We start from the raw sequence: 20388 nt of genomic DNA, 5'->3' as shown, positions 1-20388 counted from the left end.
CTGAAATGAGAGAGTACCTTGTAAACATAAAAGGGTGATAAAATACTTCAAACTACAAAACCTTTCCTCAAAATTACTTTTTTATGCTTCTTGGTTGTTTCTTATGTAAAGAAACAAAAGACAATTATGACATGAACTGAATTATTATTCTCTTAAAAAAAAAAATCTTAAATTTGACTATTTTATCCTGACTGGTTGAAGAACAGCCAACAATGCTCAGTGCTATATATAAACTCCATGAAAAAAAAAATTAAAACATAAAATAGGCCATTGCTATTCCATCAACTTGATGATGCCTCTTTTAATTTGTATTGAGTTGAAATGTGCACAAATTATACAGTTTAGTATGATGAATTAGGTAGTTAGTTTGTAGGTGGTAAAATACATGAAGAACAAGTATTGTCAGGAGTATTCTTAGTAATTTTTCTTTTTATAGTCTTTATAATAATAGTGAACTTACACTATAATGCCTTTTTACTGACAGTCTCTAAGGACTAGATCTGAGTGTTGTTTTTATTTCTGGGAACTTTTGAGAATAGTAATAATAACCATAGGCGAAAAAAGAATACAAAATCAAGTCTTTTCAAACAAGCTTTATATGTAATTTAGCACATACATACACAAAAAGCAACTGCAGGAAAATGTACTTTTTGGTACAGTTCAGAGTGTATTATTAAAATTTTATAGCTCTTTTTTTACACTTGTTGCTGTAAGGACTAGGAGGGGAAAACAAAATAGGCCTGTGCTGCCTCCCTTAAAGTGCTGGTGTGGTTAACATCACTCTATCAACATGGCATTAAGTTAGCATGTTCTAGTCAGAATAACTGTCCCCACTAATTGTCACATCTGTATAACTACTTCATTAAAGATAAATAAATTCACCTCAGTCTTGCTAGAAGTTGTATGTTCTAGACACACTCTAATTGTAGGACTGTGTGCACAGCAGTAGCTACCACAAGGAATCAAGCACAGCATCATGTCATAATTTGCAAAGATATTAAGCAGTTTTCTCCAATTAACTAAAATACCTGCTGGCAAAAAAACCCCAATCAAATCTCAAAATATCCCTTCTAAAAGAAAGCAGTGCTTGACTTTATGAATGACAGAAGAAAGATTTTGGTGTGTACTTCAAAACTTCATCAACTCTTTTACTAGTCAGCAGCTTAAAAATATAAGATTAAATGTTTTTCTTATTTGTCTAAATATCAAAGAGATTTGATATATGATATATATATGATTAAATTCAAAGAACCTCAGTAAATATACTTTTCTTCTTTGAGAAACAAGTGACTAGAATATACACTTCAGACATTTTGCAACCAAAAAGATGTGAGGTGTTAAGGAGAAAGGTTAAATGTAGGACATGATAGAGCTTAAGGGATCAATAAACCCAGAAAGCTTTGGTTTAGCGGAAAAATTCAGGGAAAAAGGAGGACATGGGGCATTCTCTCTTTGATTTCTGCAAGTTGCTGATTTATACATACGTCTGCAATTTTGCAGGTGAATTCAAAATGAGGAATAAATTATGCAAATAATTATTGGCTTTGGTGCTTTTCCTTTACATGAAAAACTCAGCAGGTGACACTCTGCTCCAGATTAAGACATCTCATATTTCTACATGGGCAAGAAGCATGTTAGCTCCCACCATAGCCAGAGATTACATTAATAAAATCAGTGGAACCTATCACTCCCTGTACTCTGTTAACTGGGCTGACTGCACTGCCAGTGACTTAGAGCAGACAGCATTCAGTTTGTGTTCAAATACCTACATTTATATATCTCAGTCAGGAACTGAATCCTATTCTGATGTTTCAGACAGGTATCTTACAGCTGTGTATTGAACTCATTGAAGAGATAAATATTTTTGTCAGGACAAAGTAAACCAGGAGGAATAAATCAGGAAAAAGAAAAGCTTACAGACACCTGGATTGAAAGAATTTCACTATCTTTGCTACATCTATATTACTAGATAGCACTGGCCAACAGCTATTGGATCTCAAGGAATTACTAGGCTCATGTCCTATAAGTTGAACTCTCCTCCTTCTCAAGACAGAGGCAGCCTATCCAAATAATTACTGGGAACAGTCTCTGGTCTCAGCTAAAACTTGCACTGTGTCTGGGTACTGGCTAGGTGGGTCTATTCAGTATTGGCCAAAGACTGGGAAAACCCAAACAGTTTAACAGTACAGGCTGCCAAGAACCAATGGCATCTCATGCCCTGATTTTGTTCAATTTACTACTGTAAACGAAGGAAGTTCTTACTGAGAACTCCCATTCCTCTGTGGTCAGTAAATATATGTAGTGACCCCTAGAAAGTGTGTGTGTGTGTCTCCTACTTTCCAGCAGTGTTGCAGTGACAACATATCAAAACATTAATTCTGGGTTTTTTTGTTAGTCGAAGTGGGAGCAGTTTACCATGTATTCAAAGATTCCAAATATACTACAAGAGCCTTTTTCAGCTTGATCTTTCACAGCAGTTACTGTGCTGTGTACACATAAGTATCTATATTCTACTTTTTATAAAATCACTACTAGTTTTCAAAAATACCCTGTCTGTTTCACTTAATGTTCAGAATGAAGTTTGCTTAATGAAGAAGATGCCCCTCAACATTTTCATAGTATCATAGAATCACAGAACTGGTTAGTTTGGAAAAGGCCTCTAAGAACATCAAGTCCAGCTGTTAAACCAGCACTGCCAAGTCCACCACCAATCCATGTCCCCAAGTGTCACATCTTCACATCTTTTAAGTATCTCCAGGGATTTATATTGTCTTTGCTCCAAAAGAGCGGTCCTATTACCTATTTACTGCACAGCACTTAAATTCTTCTTTGAATATCAAGTTATTCAACAGCTTCTCAAATTCTTATGACATCCATTATCTAAGGGGTTCACAAATATGGAATCATGTACCATTTTAAGGTGAGACTGTAATGTGATACTGTACTAATTTGATAAATGGGAGATGAGGCAGAAGGATATAATGCTGAAAATGTACAAATGTTTGGGCATCTGATCTGAAATTTCTCAAGATTTTCTTTGTTCAGAGTACTGAACATTTTTTAACACTGAATATTTTCAAAGCATGGTTACTATTCACTTCAGTAGATCAAAAAATCAGACCCCTAATGTGTCCAATTCATCACTCAAAAACCAAGGAACACTGTTAATGGCTACTTGGATAAACTTTGATCTGTCTTGACTAGAGTAATAAAAGCCCTAGCAGAGACAGAGTATTCTCTGTGTTGCTTTCAGCTGCCTCAGTTGTCACTTCTTCTCTTTGATACCTTTTGCTTTCAATAAGAGCTATGTTAATTATGTGACAAAGTAAGCAAAGATCTCATAGCTATACCTTCTTCACCCCATGATTTTGAGCAATGCAAACCACATCTACACCAGGCAACAAAAAAGACTGGGGCTGTCAGGGGGAAAAAAAAAAAAATCCATGTGGTCATGATGAAGGTTAAGAAGCAAGCAGCATTGCATGCTGCACTGCAGCCCTAGAACAGGTTATCCTGAGTGGTGCCATCTGCACCCTTGCAGGGTTTCAAGGCCTGGCTAGGAAAAGACATGTCTGATCTCATGATGACAGTGCTGCTCCAAGCAGGAGGATGGACTAGAAATCCTCCAGACATCCCTTCAAACTGACACTTTAATGAGCCAATTCTGAATCTTTTGACTTTTGAACTGGTAACTGTTGAGGCTAATGCTCTTTGAATACAGACTTGTATTATTATTTTAGTTTCCTAATGTAGTTAATGTTTAATACTTTTATGTTTAGCAAATAAGGAGAGTACAGAGATGGACTATAGTGCTGCTCTAAACAGTATAGTAGCCAACCACTCACTGTCATGTTCTACAGAAATCATAGAAGGAAAGAACATAAACCATGCAACATATAATCATAAAATAATTTGCCAGCATAAGCTTTTCTTTCTTGTTGACCTAAGAACTGACACATGAGATGTTAAATAATGTCTTCAAATTGCACCAATAGCTAAAAATGGAGCTTCATTGTTCATGGGAATATCCACAATCTCCATCTCAAGAACTTAAAAGTATGAAAAACTGTACGCAGGATAACATAATAGTACTACTACATCCTTGCAAAAATAGTCAACTTTATATAGAAAAAAATTAAATCTTAGCTTTTAATAATTACCCATCTCTGAGATAAGTGGTTTTTCTTATTGTTGCGTATTTCTATCATCAATTTCAAGAAAAGTGATACTAAAATCAATACTTCTCCTGAGGTTTAGTAGTAATGCACAAAATGTGATATTTTATATATTATTTTCTGTTTTTAAACATATAAAAACAATTCTTGTTTTGAATATTGCTGTGCATTGAAAAAAACCCATGCTATTGAACCTTTTATTAATTCTTATTTTTATTTCTTATTATTTCAACCAACTTAACTGGCACTAAGAAGTGATATAAAAAATTACATCATCTAGGTCTATATTCAGTGAACAGTCATTTAATAATGCCAGAGTTTTTTTCTCACGGGCATTTGAGTAAGCTTTCTGAGAAGGGACTTTAGGAAAGAGGATGGGAATACAAGGGAGAGCAAACAGGAAAAGTTCAAGCTCTTGGACCGAATCCCAGTGGAGAGAAGCATTCAGCATATTTTTTTTTTCTTTTTTGCAAATACATTTATTTTTGTAGTTTAAAAAAAAAAAAAAACAACAGAAAGAGATCTTGCTTCCTTACCAGATACTGCTTTTCTTACCACTTTATCTTTTTACTTGTAAATAGTATCATAAATACCAAAACATAAACAGATGCCATTTCTACAGAACTTTAGCGTTATTATAAGTGTACATACAGCTTATCCATCTGAGCAGATTACTTCTGAAAATCAATGTGATACTGCCATATCTGTGCTACGAGGAAAATATTTACATTTGGAACTACAAGTAAATTCAGTTGTGCCATAATCTCAAAGCCACAGATACATATTGCTATTATCACCAGTTTATATACAACCAAACTGGTATTTAGGCAGAAGATTGCAATTCAATCAGTTATTTATTTTCACACTGATGCACCCCAGCACAGTTGCTTGCGCTACATATATAGAACTCTATGGAATACCATTTCTCACTTTCAGTATTCGAGAGTTATAATTTACAGATGCTTCATCAAACTCAGATATTTTTTCCTACTTCTGACTCCAAGACTGCAGAGCACATTAAGAAAATCAGAAGCATACTGAATATTGTGAATTTTGCATTCATGTAAAATTGGAAATTGTCTTATTCACATTTGTATCTCAAGAGATTCCATGTTCCAAACTAAAGTACATTCAGGAGAATAACAGTTGTTAATAACACTAATGAAAAGAGCTGTAATAGATAAATTATAATGACAGAGTAAGATCTTTAACAGGCATTGCTGTTGCCATGGCACAAATTTCTAATGTAAAATAAAAATCCACTAGAAAATTGTTCTATAGCTATGGTAACAACTATATTGCGACACGATTAATCTATTCGAATTCTCTTTTCATTTGATCCAGAAAGATGTTTTTAGCATCACACTTTGCACATGTGTAATATCTGCCCAAAAATGTATTCTCAACTCCCTTTTCCCTACATTCAGTTGATTGCTAAAACCAACAGTCAGAACTGAGTAATATTTGGAAACTACCCTCTTATAGAGGGATGGGTAAGCATATTTGCATAGTAAAGACTACTTTGCAGACAGTAGAATACCCTCAGTAGTGAGGATATCAGCTGCATTGCCGAAGTGATATAAAAGGGCATGATCTAGAAAAGATGCAAGACAGAAAATTCACAGTACTTAAAAACAGAAGTAGAAAAATTCAGGAAGGCATTATTTCATACAGCAAATAACATCAGGCTCTGACCAAGCTACAGCTCTTTGATGGCAGCACATCAGCTGCAGATATCTTAGATGAGGCAGAGCAATGTTTGCTCACTCAAGTAAATGCAATAGCAAGGCACTATGGACCTGGGAGACAGAACAACAAGACTACTAAGCAAGTAATGAAGACTGTGGGCTTCTACTGTCACCAGCAACAAGACAAGAGGAGCTATAATGTCCAGATTGCAGTTTCTTCTGCTGCTTATTTCTAAATCTGGAGAAACCACCTGAAGGTGGTTGGCAAGGTTGGTGTTGATAGTCTCCAGGCTCTGTGCCCAGGTTCCAACACCACCAGCTTCTCAAAACCCTTCCCTTAGAAATCACAGTGAGCATCTCTGTGGGTTGGGAGTTTGCTCTTATAAGCTTCAAAACTGCCAATTCACTTCTTAGCGTCGCAGTCTGCACTTGACTCTGTACTGAGGAGTTTTACTGCCTCACTATCTCTACCTTCATAGTTTCACTGTCCTCATCAGTTTCACAATGACCCATAGGAACTGAAAAGATGAGAAAGATTTTCTGGGAAAGAAATCTCCATATGGAGTTTTCTGAACATTGCTTGCCAGCATCTAACGAGGAAAAAAAGCTTTGGGTGAGGAAGGATATTAGGCAGTAATTACTGCTAATTCCAACCACATTATAATGCCTAAATATAGTCCTCTCCCAAATTTTCAGAATAGCAGTGTAATCTGGTACAAACAGAGTTAATTTTAGCTCTTATTGAGCTGTTTTGACTCTTCTGTACATCTTCAGAAATTTTTTTTTGATACATGTATATTCCATATTTGAGGAGGACAGAAATGTAACTTTCACAATCACATAAAGGGTTAACCTTTTACTGCAAAATTCAACACAGACAAAAATAAAGAGCTGCAGCTGCCACCTCCATAATGCCGTTTCCATGAGGATTTCTTTCTATGTGACTATATAAGGCATGGTTCCTAGACATCTTAAAGACAGACAGGCTCTCCTGAACAATCACATTTTACAGCACAAAATTCTGCCTTATGCCTGCACATCAAAATAAGGATTCTTCAGAAAAATAACATGCTAACATTTTTATGGACTAAGCATATCAGACAGATAAAATAATGGTCAACATCCCTTAGGTGAAATAGTGGACAAATTTAAGACTCACATTCAAGCTAAAATTCTACTGGAATTTTTCAGCTCTGCCATGCAGCAAAAGTAAAAAAAATAAAACATCTCAGTGTTTCTTTGCAACTTTCAGTGAATCTTTCATAAGAAATTCTGAGAGATGAATGGCAGTGGATGTAAAATGTAATTTTGCAGAAAGATCACATATAATCGCATTGAGAAATTCTGTGGTGATCTCTTTTTGCAGCAGAAAGCAGTTGAGTGGGTTGTGGCTGTGCTCAGAAAGTACATGTTAATTTGACAATACAGTACAGCAGGGAAGAGTAAGTCAAGAGGAAAACTTGGTGACAATAACCAAAATCAGCGTAAAGCAATATCAATATGATAGATGAGCTTCTGAAACCATATCCTTTTGTTGAAGACTGTAAAAAACCCTGTTACATGTTCCACTCCTGATATTTCACACATGCAAAGAAGGAATGACAAATTCCTCCACCAAGTGGGAACAAAACTTACTAATATTCAAGGCAAAAAATCCAGTAAAAAATAATGGATGGTTCTTAGAATAATGTTTCTAAAAGGAGACGTTGCACAACAATGTCATTTACAAGGAATGATTTGCCCTAGTAACAACTCAGTTTCCCCCAGCATGAGACACGACCAGAAAGCAAACAAAGTGTATGTTCTGTCATTTGCAGTGACCATACATTTATCTTTTCTAATCTTAGTAAAGAATGTATTTCTGATCAGAGTAGTATTTTTAAGATACTTCATCTTGTCTCTTTCCTCATTCCACATAAAAGACCTATGCTCTGTTTCAACTTATGTTTCAAATCCAGAAAGAACGGAATTGGTGTTTTCATAAGAAATAATGTAAAATAAAGGCCCCCTATCCCAAATGGCCTCTTCCAGTTTTTGCTAAAACTCTTGTTAGGTTGTAGCAATAAAGCTGTAAGGGACAAAAGCGTACAAAATTTAAGAACGTCTAGAAAATATCTCTGGCTGTAGAATGAAAACTCAGTTCTAGATGTAGGTACATATACAGTCATGGAAAATTACATCCAGCTTTTCAAATCTATGTGGAACATTTACTGAAATTTTATGTAATTGCTTACATGTGACTGTATTGAAACTAATCACTAAAAATCATAGTCTTTTAGGAAGCTTGCAACTCATCACATCTTTTTAGTTATAAATATGGAGTGGGGAAAGTGGGAGAATAAAAAATGGATTAACTGTATTTACTTTCTCCTAATGATTTATTTGGGGGTTGTAAATGTGAGAGGAGAACGATTTAAATTCTTTTGAAAAGTATTTACAAAACATAAACGATCTTTAAAAAATCTACACAATTATGTGCAAAATAATTTAGCTAAGAATAGTAACTTTCTAGGCATATTGACAATCTCTAAAAGTTGTTTACTTTAAATAACTGTATTTACTTTAAAAAGTAGTATTACACACAGAATGCTTAAAAACAGATGTGAAAAGAAGGGCAGAGATTCAGGCAGCTAAACGCAGACATACATGGCCATTTTAGACACTAGAGGGTATCCAATGTGACTGCAAGGGCTGACAGGTATGACACACAGCTTGCAAACCCTTGTCTTTCTGGTGAAGCAGGAAGAGGTCAGAACCAGTATTTGTAGTATCCAAGTTGGTCTAGACATCTGTTTTAGCACTTAAATTGTTTCTTAGAGGTCAAAGGGTAGCAGACAAGGAGTACTGAAGGTAGATGTAGATAATACATCTCAAAGAATCCTTTACTGTAGAATAAATAATTTCATATGTGCACACACCCCACTTCAGGTGACTTACACACACTTACTTTAGATAGGAGCTGAAAACTTGTTACTATTTGAAGTAATGATTGTTGATACTTCTACCAAAACAGCCATCCAGTTAAGAGGCCAGATTACCTGAGCGGCACAGAGCATGAAATGTTGGCAGACCCCAGGTATCAGTTTAGGATATTTTGGAAATATATGTGCATTTGGAACATGGAATTAACCTGCTCTGAATTAACTAATACTGCTAGGAGAGTCAATGTGTAGCTTTATTAAGCTGCTAGGATGCAGAAAAGCACTTGCTCAATTTTAGATATAGCTAAAGGAAAAACAACCAATAAACTACAGTTGCTCAGACATGGAAGAGCGGGGAGCAGAGTTGGAAGACAATTACAAACTTTCATGCTCCATAACAAATAACACTTTATTAAGTTCTCCTACTAAATAAACACAATCAAATAAGCTAAAATATTGTTATGAGAAATTGTATGAATCATCAACTAGTTGCAGGGTAGAAGCTCCCACAGAGACAGAGAGGCACAGTTTTAAGTAATTAAAACCCCTCTTACACAACTGGCTGGAAAGTCACACAACACAAATACTACACATAGAAACCCTGAATGATTTATCTTCTGTTAGGATTACAGAATAGTTAGAGGACAGTTTCATCTAATGAATAGCTGTGGCAACAGAAAATGTTATCACTCACCCAAGTGCTCTTCAGAGAGAAGGGATGCCTTACCAGCTACACAATCAAAGCTGGGTGTAATAACAGCCTCTGATCTGCTTATAAGGCTAATCAGCTGCCACAGTTTGGGTAGACTAGTTGAGTTCACCTGGTTTATTTTGCTTGAGATGGATTAAAGGTTCTCACAGAAATGCTTCTGCTGAAGCCAGATCTGGGGACAGTGTATGAAAGAAGCGCAATGATCCAGAGGTGCTGGCCACACCTTCAGCTGCTCCCACAGAATTCTACCGTTCATGAAAGGATGATAGTTCTCTGCAAAATAAGGGTCAGCTGTCCTCTGAAATGCAGCAGGCAGATATCCCCCTCAGGCACCAAATAGCTCTGCTTTTCTAATATGTTACACCTACTAAGAATAACATTTTCTTAAGTAGGGGTAATAATGTGCATGAGGATAATAAATATTAGCATGGTCTAATAAAGAGGACTAATTTATCAAGCTGAAAGCACTAAGATGGTACAGCTTTCAAAAACATCCTCCAGACCAGTAGAAATACATATATAAATTTTTTAAGAGTCCAGGAACTGTAAATAGGAAAACAGAAACTGAGTCTAAGGGATCAGAAAATAGACTAATATTTGTGGGAATGATACCGTTCTAGTCCCATAATTGATAGACCAGATTCTGTTCAGGTAACAGTCTGATCAGAACACCAGGAATAATAGATGGTAGAAAACTCTTCCTTACCAAAGAACCTCATCAAGTCATTGGCACATCTTTAATAAGTAAATGAAACTTCCTTACTATGTAATTAGATACTTTGGATTTAGAAAACACCTTTTTTGATCATGAGTTATTTACTTAACATCTACAATGCTTCAAGACAGGTGATAACAGCTCATTAGGTCCTTAAACCAGATACATCTGAAGCAAGGCAGCCCTAGGATGTTATTATTGCTTCATTCTGCTCTAATTTATTTATGTTACACTTGGTATCATCAATAATTATGTTTACCTGTGAACTAAGGACTCAAACCAGGCATATCTGATCCTCCTATCATTTATGTATTTCTGCTATTTAAGCAAGTGTGCTTACATTTCATCTGAGAAAGAGATGAAGAGACAACAGATCATGTTTTCTAGATATGTGGATGGGAAGACTCTCATCAACAGGGAAGTTCCTTGCAAATGCAAGGTGAAGAGATATAGCAAATTACCTAACTTACCACACATCCAAGAGTAATGAGTGTGCAGAAGTAGTTCGTTAAGTCAATCCTAAGTAACAAATAATTGCAGAAACAATATTACAGTTGTTTTAATTAGCATGTTCTTTATTTGGAATAAATTGGAAATCAGGTGATCAGGGTCTCCTGAGAAATTTAAACAAGTCACTTTTGCTCTCTTTCTAAAAGCAAACAAGCATGACTAGCAGCTCAGCATATCAGATAGCATTATAAGAGATATATCAGAAAAAGAATCTGCAGATGATTTCTTTCTTTTTCTAGATTTTGTTGTTGAAATAATGAGAAATTACCATGAAAACATTTTAATCACTTTTCTGATTAAAAGTGGGAAAATGCCTTTTTTTTTTTTTTTTTTTTGGTAAAAATAGGAAAGAGAGAGAAGAAGGGAAGGCAGAGAGAGAACAGGAGGAAAGAAAGAAGCCATTCTGATGACCACAGATAGTAAACCCCGAAACTCTTGATGAGACTTTCAAATTACAGTTGGTCCCAAAAAGGACTTTTTAAAATGTGCATTGTGGTTTTATGCTTGGTTTTTTTTTTTTTTTAATTAGCTTGCAAAAATCTTATGAAGACACAAAGATGAAATGTCTAGTATTTAGCCAATGCTGGTTACCTGAAAGCATTTTTATGGAAACACCTATTATAAAGAATCACAGTAAAAAAAAGAAGTAAAGATGGTCACTCCTGGAATAGGCTGCCTTGAAAATGATAGTGTTATTAGCATTTTAGATTGTTAGTTAATTATTCTGCCTGTTTGCACCAACCTAAATGAAAGAAGGCTGATGAGGGTAGTGGGAATAAATGACATGCATTAGGTATTTCCAAGGAGAATGACAGGAGTTCTTAAATGAACAAGGAGTCACCTACCAAGTGGGTCATGTGTACTGGCCTCTTTCTAGCCCAGTGTTCTGGTTTGGCCAAATTTTCAAATATTATCCTCTGAGAGAAGGCAGGTCACCATCCCTCCCCACCAGGTTCGGGAAAAAGAAATTTTCCTCGAAGGAAAGTGAAGGAGATAAAAACTATTTATTTAACAAACACACGGGAAAAGAAAATAATGCTAAATAATAAAATCTTCCACTGTGTAGGAAAAAACCTGGGAAAGCGTTCAAGTCCTCCCTTTGGTATCCTCGGAGCTGGGGCTTGGCCCAGGGCCAGGCCCTCTGTGCCCGGTGGAAAGTCCTCCTGATGTGTTCTGATATTGAAGCAGTCCAGCAGAAAAGGGAGAAAATCCGAAATTCCAGGGAAGGAAAAAAAATTCAACTCTCAGTCTCTCTCTGGAGAAAAAGAAGCTGAACCACTGGCCAAAAGCTGACTGGAAAGCAGCAAACCGGCTGCTTCCTCCCTCCCCTGCCGTGGCTGGAAAAAAAAGCGCTATCTCTGTGTGACCTTGAACAAGCTGCAAACTGCTTTGAAAAAGTTTTGCTCAGTTTTTTCCTTCCCCCTCTCAGGCTCAGTTTAGAGGCATAGAAAGGCATAAAAATTAATTTCTGGGCATAGGGCAGCGATATGGGATACACATCATAAAGTCACCCCAAGACACCCAGTTAACAGATAACTGCATTTTCTTCAAGTCTTTAGATGGAAAAGAAGGCACTAAGCTATTAAAATCTTCTCTGCTCAGAGAACACCTGGTGGGCCAGAGTTTAAAATCACTGGGACAGCTACAGTACTGGTAAACAAAGAATAAATCTTCAGAGAGAAAAGAGTCATATATCTTTGTTTTTTTTTGAAAGCAGCTTCCTTTCTTCCAAGTATAACTTGGACAAGTTTTAAAAAAACCCAAAACCATCTACACATATATGAGGATATACTATGTGTTTCTAAACCAAAACTAGGTCCACAGATATGAAAATTGGCAAGTGAAGTTTAAAAGTAAATTTTAAGTGAAACTTGACTTAAGTTCACCTTGCAGTCAGACTATCAATATGAAGACTAAAAGTCTTGTCACTTGTAAGTGCTTTCAAATTATCTCTAATCAATCTGAACTTCAATTTTTTTTGTCACTTTATAGAATCCCAAGACATGCAGTAATCACCACAGAGAAGTGCAGGAGTTTCAATCAAAATAACTGCCTGCTTCTTAAAAATGGCATCTTTCTTCTACATCAGGTAAATCCCACTTTATACTGAAGCCAACACAGCAATGTTTATCACACCAAAGGCGAAGATTCAGAGCAAGTCAGTAATTTCCAAGGTCTGATTCTTTTTGTCAGTTTTTGAAGTCAATTAATTGAGGAAGACTATTAGAAAAGAAAGACCAACACACCTGTATGACTTTACTTCACAGTTCTCAGGTGAAGGGTTGCAGAGCAGTATTCTTCCCCTACATGGCTAATCCTATAAGAACTCCTGTGGGAAAGTAAGAATTCTGAGCATTGTCGTTTGAGTTCTTAATTTATCTTGGCAGTTAGAGAGATTGACTCATAGAAAATAAAAATATTTCATCTTAATTGTGGGGATGGAGGTATTGCTTTACACCAAGATGTGAGTGGTCTATGGTGAGGAGGTGATTTTGCCTCTACTCCACTCTGGTGAGACCCCACCTTGAGTATTGGATCCAGCTCTGGAGTCTTCAGTACAGAAAAACACGGACCTGTTGAAGTGGGTGCAGAGGAGGGCCACAAAAATGATCAGAGAGGTGGACCACCTCTCCCACGAAGACAGGCTGAGAGACTCAAGGCTGTTCAGCCTGGAGAAGACTGCGTGAACACATTATTGTGGCCTTTCAATAATTAAACAGGGATTAGAAGAAAGATGGGGTCAGAATTTTTAGTACAACCTGTAGCAGTATGTCATGGTTTTCAACTAAAAGAAAGTATATTCATACTAGATATAAAGTATTTTTTTACAGTGTGGGTGGTGAAACACTAGAACAGGTTTCCCAGAGAGGTGGTGGATGCCTCATTGCTAGAAACATTTGAGGCCAGTCTGGATGGGGTTTTCACCTGGTCCAGTAGAAGGTGTCCCAGCACATTGCACAGGTGTCCAACTGGATGACCTTTAAAGATGCCTTCCAACCCAAACCATTCTATGAATTTTAAAGTTAGGCATCAAAGGTCCCCAGCTGATTAAAGTGGACCAGAGCTTAAGGCAGTGCTGGCCTGTCTTCTTCAGAGGCTGACAGGTGTGCTAAAATGTCTTTTAGAAAAACACACAATTTTGTATTTGGTAACACAAAATCATGAATTTGGGGTCAGAAAGTGCCATTTCCATCTGCCCTGCACATAAGAGCATAGAACAATGAGGTTCATCTCCCTGAATATATCTGATACTAAGACACTAAATATGGAAATCAGTTTTCAGTTTTAATCATGGGATGGTTCTTTCACAAATTAGTGTTTGTTGAATTATTTTTAAAAGGCAAAGCCCCTATAAACTCACTTTATTTCTATTTCACACTGCATTCATATATGGAATATACAAAAAGGCTGCTTGAAGATACCTAAAAAAGAAACCAACCAAGAAGAAAAAACTTAAAAGAAGAGCTACAATACCAGAAAAAATTAAAAATATTCTAGAAGAGCAAGCAAGAAAATGAGAGTGGTAAAACACAGAAGCAGAAGTCAAGGGGGAATATGAATTATAGATATAGATACACATATATATTAACAGTTCTATATGGTTATATATACATATTAATAGTTCCAGGGAACTATTACCAGAACTACACTACTTGACAAGTGCTTTCAGTCTTCTTGCCACATCTGCCACATCTCTTGTCAAGAATCTCCTTTGATGAAAATAACTGAAATCAGACATCTCTGTCTTTCCTTTCTGCTATGTTCCTTGCTCATATTATCACAGCCACAGCAACTCTAAATTACTGCCCAGGTACAAACTGAGGTTTTCAAATACTTGTTGAGTGGACACTGCTCAGTTTTTTGTTTCTCTATAGAGAAAGAGAACTGCAGGGAGTTTTTATTTTTTACTGTGCATCTTGCCGGAAGCCAATCATATGTAAACGCTACTTTTCTTACACAAATAACAATGACATTATTTTCTGTACTACATTTTATTTTCCTGCTTTAATTAAACCTATAGATTTGTCATTGGCAATTTCTGGACTAAGTCACAACAATGTTCTCAGTATCACAATCATGACAATCATGTGAAAACTTACGACAAAATCAAGGACAAATTTACACTAGTAAAGTACCTTTGAAAAACTATGTGTTTACTCAAATGGAATAGAGTAACCCCAAATACCTTTTAGTTATTCATTTTAGATGGGGGTTTTTTGCTAACTTAATTTTGACAGATGTCTTTTTTTTTTTTTTTTTTTTAATGAAGGCATCTCACATGTTTAGCTGTGCCAACAGTGAGTTTTCTTAGCATATTCCATATTCACTCAGCAATCCTTTCAGCTGTGCCATGTGGGAAGCTCAGCCATGCTGTTCTGAGTTGTAAACCAGGTTGTAAAATCAAGGCTATTGCTAAGCAAAGATAGCCTTCAGTCATGAAGGCAGAATTTTTTCAAAGTCATCAAAGACACCTTCTCAGTCCTTATATACTTCTTTGGTGTGCAGTCTTACACACAGTGTGTGTTTTGACTCCTGAAGGAGGATTAGTGGGCTTCAGATAAAAGTCTGGTGTCCCAAGTGTTTTCTTCAGTCCCTGTAATTTTCCAGAATCATTTGAAAACAAAGAAACATCACTCCAAACCTAACAAAAGAGTACAAAGCACAAAGCTGGAAGCCAGCCTTCTGGCATAGCAGGAAGCAGATACCAAGATCATACCTGAATCCTGGACTAACACAAGGAGAAGTCACCACTTTGGGAGAATTCAAATAATATCTGAAAAACTAAGGGCAGAGGAGGCAAAGTTCAACCAAACAAGTGGAAAGAAGACAGAAGGGGCCAAAGAGAAGGAACAAAATACTGAAGGTATTTTTAGCCTGTTTCATGAATCTGTGTCTTTCTTGTGAAGAGTTGGCCTATACTGGACAAAACAGAAGAAAAATCAAAAATCCCAAACACACATGTCCATTACTACATAGACTTATATTTGCCATCACAAATGTTGTAAATTGGAAGGCAGCAATACACACTTACAGAACCTACTTTTCCTTTCGCTAACTTTATAGAGAGAACCCCAACCTAAAAATGTTAAGTTTCATTCTAAATCCTCATGAGATTGAAAATGTATTCACGGAGATTGTACACCTAAGAAACACATTGGGATAGAGGGAAAAAAGGAAAATAGCTTAAGCAGGTAAAGAAGTCATTGGGTTCTATCACTTTAAAGACTATTACAGAATCTTGGGATGAATTTCAGCCTTTTCCCAATGCCTTTCAGCCTTTTGACAAAAAGGTTATTTGATGAGCTAGGAAATTATGTACACTATCAACTGCACTCTTCAGAAAATAGAAACACTGCTAATATGCAGATCCAATATTTGTGACAGAGCACAAGAAATGTGTGGAAAAGCTATGCCTGAGATTGTTATTGTTCTATTTCCCCTACAACTTCAAAGCCAGCTAATACAATTAGACTCCCACATACCCTTAAATTTAATGGGTGAATGAGACAGACTTCTTTCTCACTATCATATAGAAACACTATGACTGATTTGGAAGCATTATCCATAACTGAGTGCTAGGTGTGACTCTCATTCCTTACACACCCTCAACACCACTAAAGCATACTTAACATTAGGATGGCACACAGAGCCTTTACTGGGGCACTCTCAGCAGCATCAGGAGCACTTAATTGACAGCTGTGATCTTAGAGACACCAAGAATAAATTTTTAGATGTAGTAGATCATCTCTCACATCCCACTCCAGTGACATAGCTGGCACTGTCATCGGCCACATCTCTACATCTCTGGTGGCCTCCAAGCATTTGCTTCTCAACATCCTGTCTCCACCCTGAAGCTATCTTCATACAAAAGAAATTCCCTTCCCACAATTTCAGTGGGAATGCTGCAGATCTGTCAGTAAGTTGATGGTAATTTTTTTTTTTTTTTCATAAATCTGACATCATGACAAATTCCACTCTCCTAATTAAAAAGTAGCTTTCAAGGTAACAACTCTTTTTTCTTGAGAATGTGGGAATGCAATGGTGCTTTCTTGGAAAATGTCTGCATATGTGACACAGACTAGCTGAATAATAATAATAATGATTCAACTACATTCACAAATATGAAGCTATTTTGTGTTGACATATATTTTTTTTCACAGTAGAGCATTCAAAACCTACTAAATCAAAACTAGAATAAAGATTTTACCTATTTAGAAAGAAACTTGATTTTTATATAAGCCACTGGAGAGGAATTGATTTTCTTGAAAGAGATCAATTATTTATTAGGATTTTACAGACTCTCAAGAATCACATAAATCAAGAGATTAACATATTTTTCATTTATTTTTGAAGTAATTTTTTTTTTAAGTATGAAGGAAGAAAAATGGAATATAATTTAAGCTTCTAGTCTTAGTATCAAACTAAGGCTGAGTCATAAAATCACTGAAGACAGCTGTAATGATATAAAATTTACTGTGTACCAGCTGTTCACTGAGAGTATTACGTTAAGAAATTACCCCTTCCAAATATAAACTGTGGCATCCAGTGAAAAATCTGAACTACCTGACGTGGTAATTTCCCTTCTACTGAGGGGACATAAGGTTCTACACAACTCCTTCTAGATACAAAAGAGGATAAATAGACTGTTTATGAAACATAGAAAATGTATTCATTATCTGGTTTAATGGCGAATTTGCTTCTGGTCTGAGAGATGCTGTAGCTGCCAGAAAAAGGTTTAAGAAGTTAAAACTAATTTGAAGAAAATAAGAGTTTGCATTGAAATTCTGTTAAATACTCCTCTGCTCTAAGTATTAATGCAAGTGTACACTAGAAACAAACTGCAGACATGAACACCTCAGAACTGTCTTGTTTAATGGCTGGATACTTGCATGCCTACAGAACATCCACAAAAATCACTTTCTTGCAACTTAAAACAAATGCCTTTGCTTGAATCAAGTTCTCTCATCAGTATTTAACATTGCAGCTGAATCACACCAAGGGGGCAAAGAAGAGATAGGAAAGGTCAGCAGGAATTTCCTCAGCTGCAATAACACCAATCCTTCTAAAGGGCTTTAAGACCTGCTAAGGAAAACAGCACTGTAGGAAAGTTAAGAATTACCACCGTCTTTTAAGATGTTTATCAGACTTCACCATAAACCCTGAATTTTTCAGAAGTTCTTTAAGAATGCTTATACTGTGGTTTTATACTTCTCTAATGTTTGTAGGCATCTTTTTTTAGCATGAAAGGAACTGAATGTATGTGAAAACAAATTTAACTACAGAGTATACAAAGTGTTATTATATATATAGTAAATTGAAAAATTGGAGAATGTTTTATAAAGCCCTCTGGCTATAATAATGATGTGTTACTCCTAGGCACACATACTTCAAAAGAAAATGGTTATGGTTTAACTCAGCAGAATGAATTTAAAATATTTAAAAGATTTGAATGATTAAATATTATTTTGCAAAACATGATTTTTCACACAGTATGATACAATGAATTTAAATCAGAGGCAGATGGTACACAGTATTCTCACTGAGAGGACTGATATGTCAGACAATTTTGTGTTTTGTTCTGTTTAAGATCAACAGGGTCTCTAGGGTCTTCAAAAGTCATTTTATATTGGAAGGGGAGCTAGAAATATGGTGTTCACTTAAAACATTTATTTACTGTGCAACTGTATACAGAAAAGGGAGGAGAAAAACTGCATCAGGAGTCCGCAATGTTGGCCTGAATGCCAGGTTCAACTAAATACCTTGCCCTTTTATCATCTTTCCCACAGCAGCCCATCTAGCTTTTAGAGTTCTATTCATTACCCTTTTTTTGGTAATAAAACCAGTATTCATATTCTTTAATGCTGGCAAGAAAATCCTCCCCAAAATCCCCAAATAATCTCTGCAAATATAACCTTATTTCAGAAGCTGTGGCTGGCTCACTATGACAAAGATGACCACTGACCATAAAGTTTTCTAAAAAACAAAGCAGTATTTTTTGAGAAGAGACATTTTCAAGAAACTATCTAGGTAACTAGGCAGTCATTGAGCTTACTGCCTAGATCCTGATATGATTTAAGGTCATCTGAGTAACCTAAAGAATTTAATTCCATATGAAAAGTAACATCCCTTGAGATTTTATACCTGTGAGAGCTAACCTTAGAAAATATGAGAGTTGAGACTCTATCAATCCAGCTATGAAACTTCCATTTAAAACACTGTTCTTAATTTTCCCACTACACAGCTCCTGCTTCCAAAACACGGTGTCAACCCTGTGCCATACAGCCTTTCCTCATTGCTCCAAGTTATGACCCCAAACCGTATCATCTGCCTCCTCCTCTCCTACACATTTCATTTTTCCAGAAACTGACTCAATCCCTCTGCTTTCTTACATTTCTTATCTAATTTCCCTACCAAGGAAAGCACACCAATAAGCAATGCTCCATAGCTGTGGAACATGCTTTATCTAACTCTGAACACAATGCAATGCAAAAATAGAAGCCCAGGTGCAAAATACAGCCTTCTATGTCAATATATTTTTTGTCTGTTTAGTGTGCTCTCTCAGGACTAGCAGGTCCTCACACAGGTCTGCAGGTTAATTGTTTCTGTCTATGTCCTGAATTGCTGGGTTTATCTTCATACATTCATTGTACAATACAGAAATACTGTGAAATGGAGACAATACTGACCTCTTTAAGATGGTCTAAGAAATAATTAAAAATACATGATTTAAAACACGGATATTGTTCCACTTTTACTACTATCATTAGTGTTAAAGATTATCCAACTATCTTCCAAGCTGTTTCTTTACTGAATACCATCTATTTGCCATTGGATTGAGGGGAGAAAAAGATATTTATATTACCAGAGAATGATTGCTTTTTTACTTCCAGGTCTCTCTCTTCTGGGTTTTCTATACTCATTTCTTCTTCCAATAGTGGCTAAAACTTCACAGAGAAGATGCTTGTGTTGTACCAAAAAATGTCATTTGTATTAACTACCATCCATTCACTTCAGTTCCAAGAGGAGACTGTGACTCTCGTGGAGGAATACCATGACTAAAGGCTGAACACACCCAGGATGGGGTCACTGCATCCAGTCCTTCCTAAGAACAGGCATTGCTGCTGAGAACACTGGTCTGAAGAGCTCAGAGACCATTCGTACACATGCCATGAACTAGAGGTCCCCAAGCAGCTCCTCAAAACAATTTAAGGCATACAGCACACAAAACCCCCCAGAGTTTGCAGTGCAGTAAGTTGGCAGGAGAGATCAAGAACACTTCAGATGTCCTTGGGGTCTTTCATGCCCACACAATTTTTTATGTGAAAATACCCAGAGGATCCTCTGCCATACCTAACATTCATGAAGCTGTTCCTGACTAATCCATATGGTGCAAGCATCTGCCACTTTTCAATATCATATTCATTTCCAGAGTGTCACATTTCCCACAGATAGCATGAATGACTAAAAAATAATAATTTTGTGATAATTCTGCTTCTGGGAAAACATGAAATGGTGAAAAACTGACATTATCTTTGGTATGTGCAAAGTCTCCAGAAGTCAATGAATATACAGTACTGCCTCAGCACACATTCAAGGACTATATGTCTTAACAGGAACATTTGCTCAAGGAGTTTGTAGAAAGGTGGGGGCTGGCCTCTTCTCCCAG

General features: G+C 36.4%; 1 protein-coding gene across 4 annotated transcripts in view; it reads right to left on the bottom strand.

The window, feature by feature from the left end:
• ANKS1B (ankyrin repeat and sterile alpha motif domain containing 1B) overlaps positions 1-20388 on the bottom strand; it is a gene marked incomplete at both ends in the record, with an annotated part of 412015 nt that overhangs the window by 215399 nt on the left and 176228 nt on the right. The gene's annotated exons all lie outside the window — the stretch shown is intronic.

This window comes from Coloeus monedula (assembly GCF_965178545.1).
Source record: "Coloeus monedula genome assembly, chromosome: 4".
Classification (NCBI taxonomy): Eukaryota; Metazoa; Chordata; class Aves; order Passeriformes; family Corvidae; genus Coloeus; species Coloeus monedula.
Note: the sequence above shows the minus strand (reverse complement) of the source record. Positions and strands in the feature narration are given on the sequence as shown.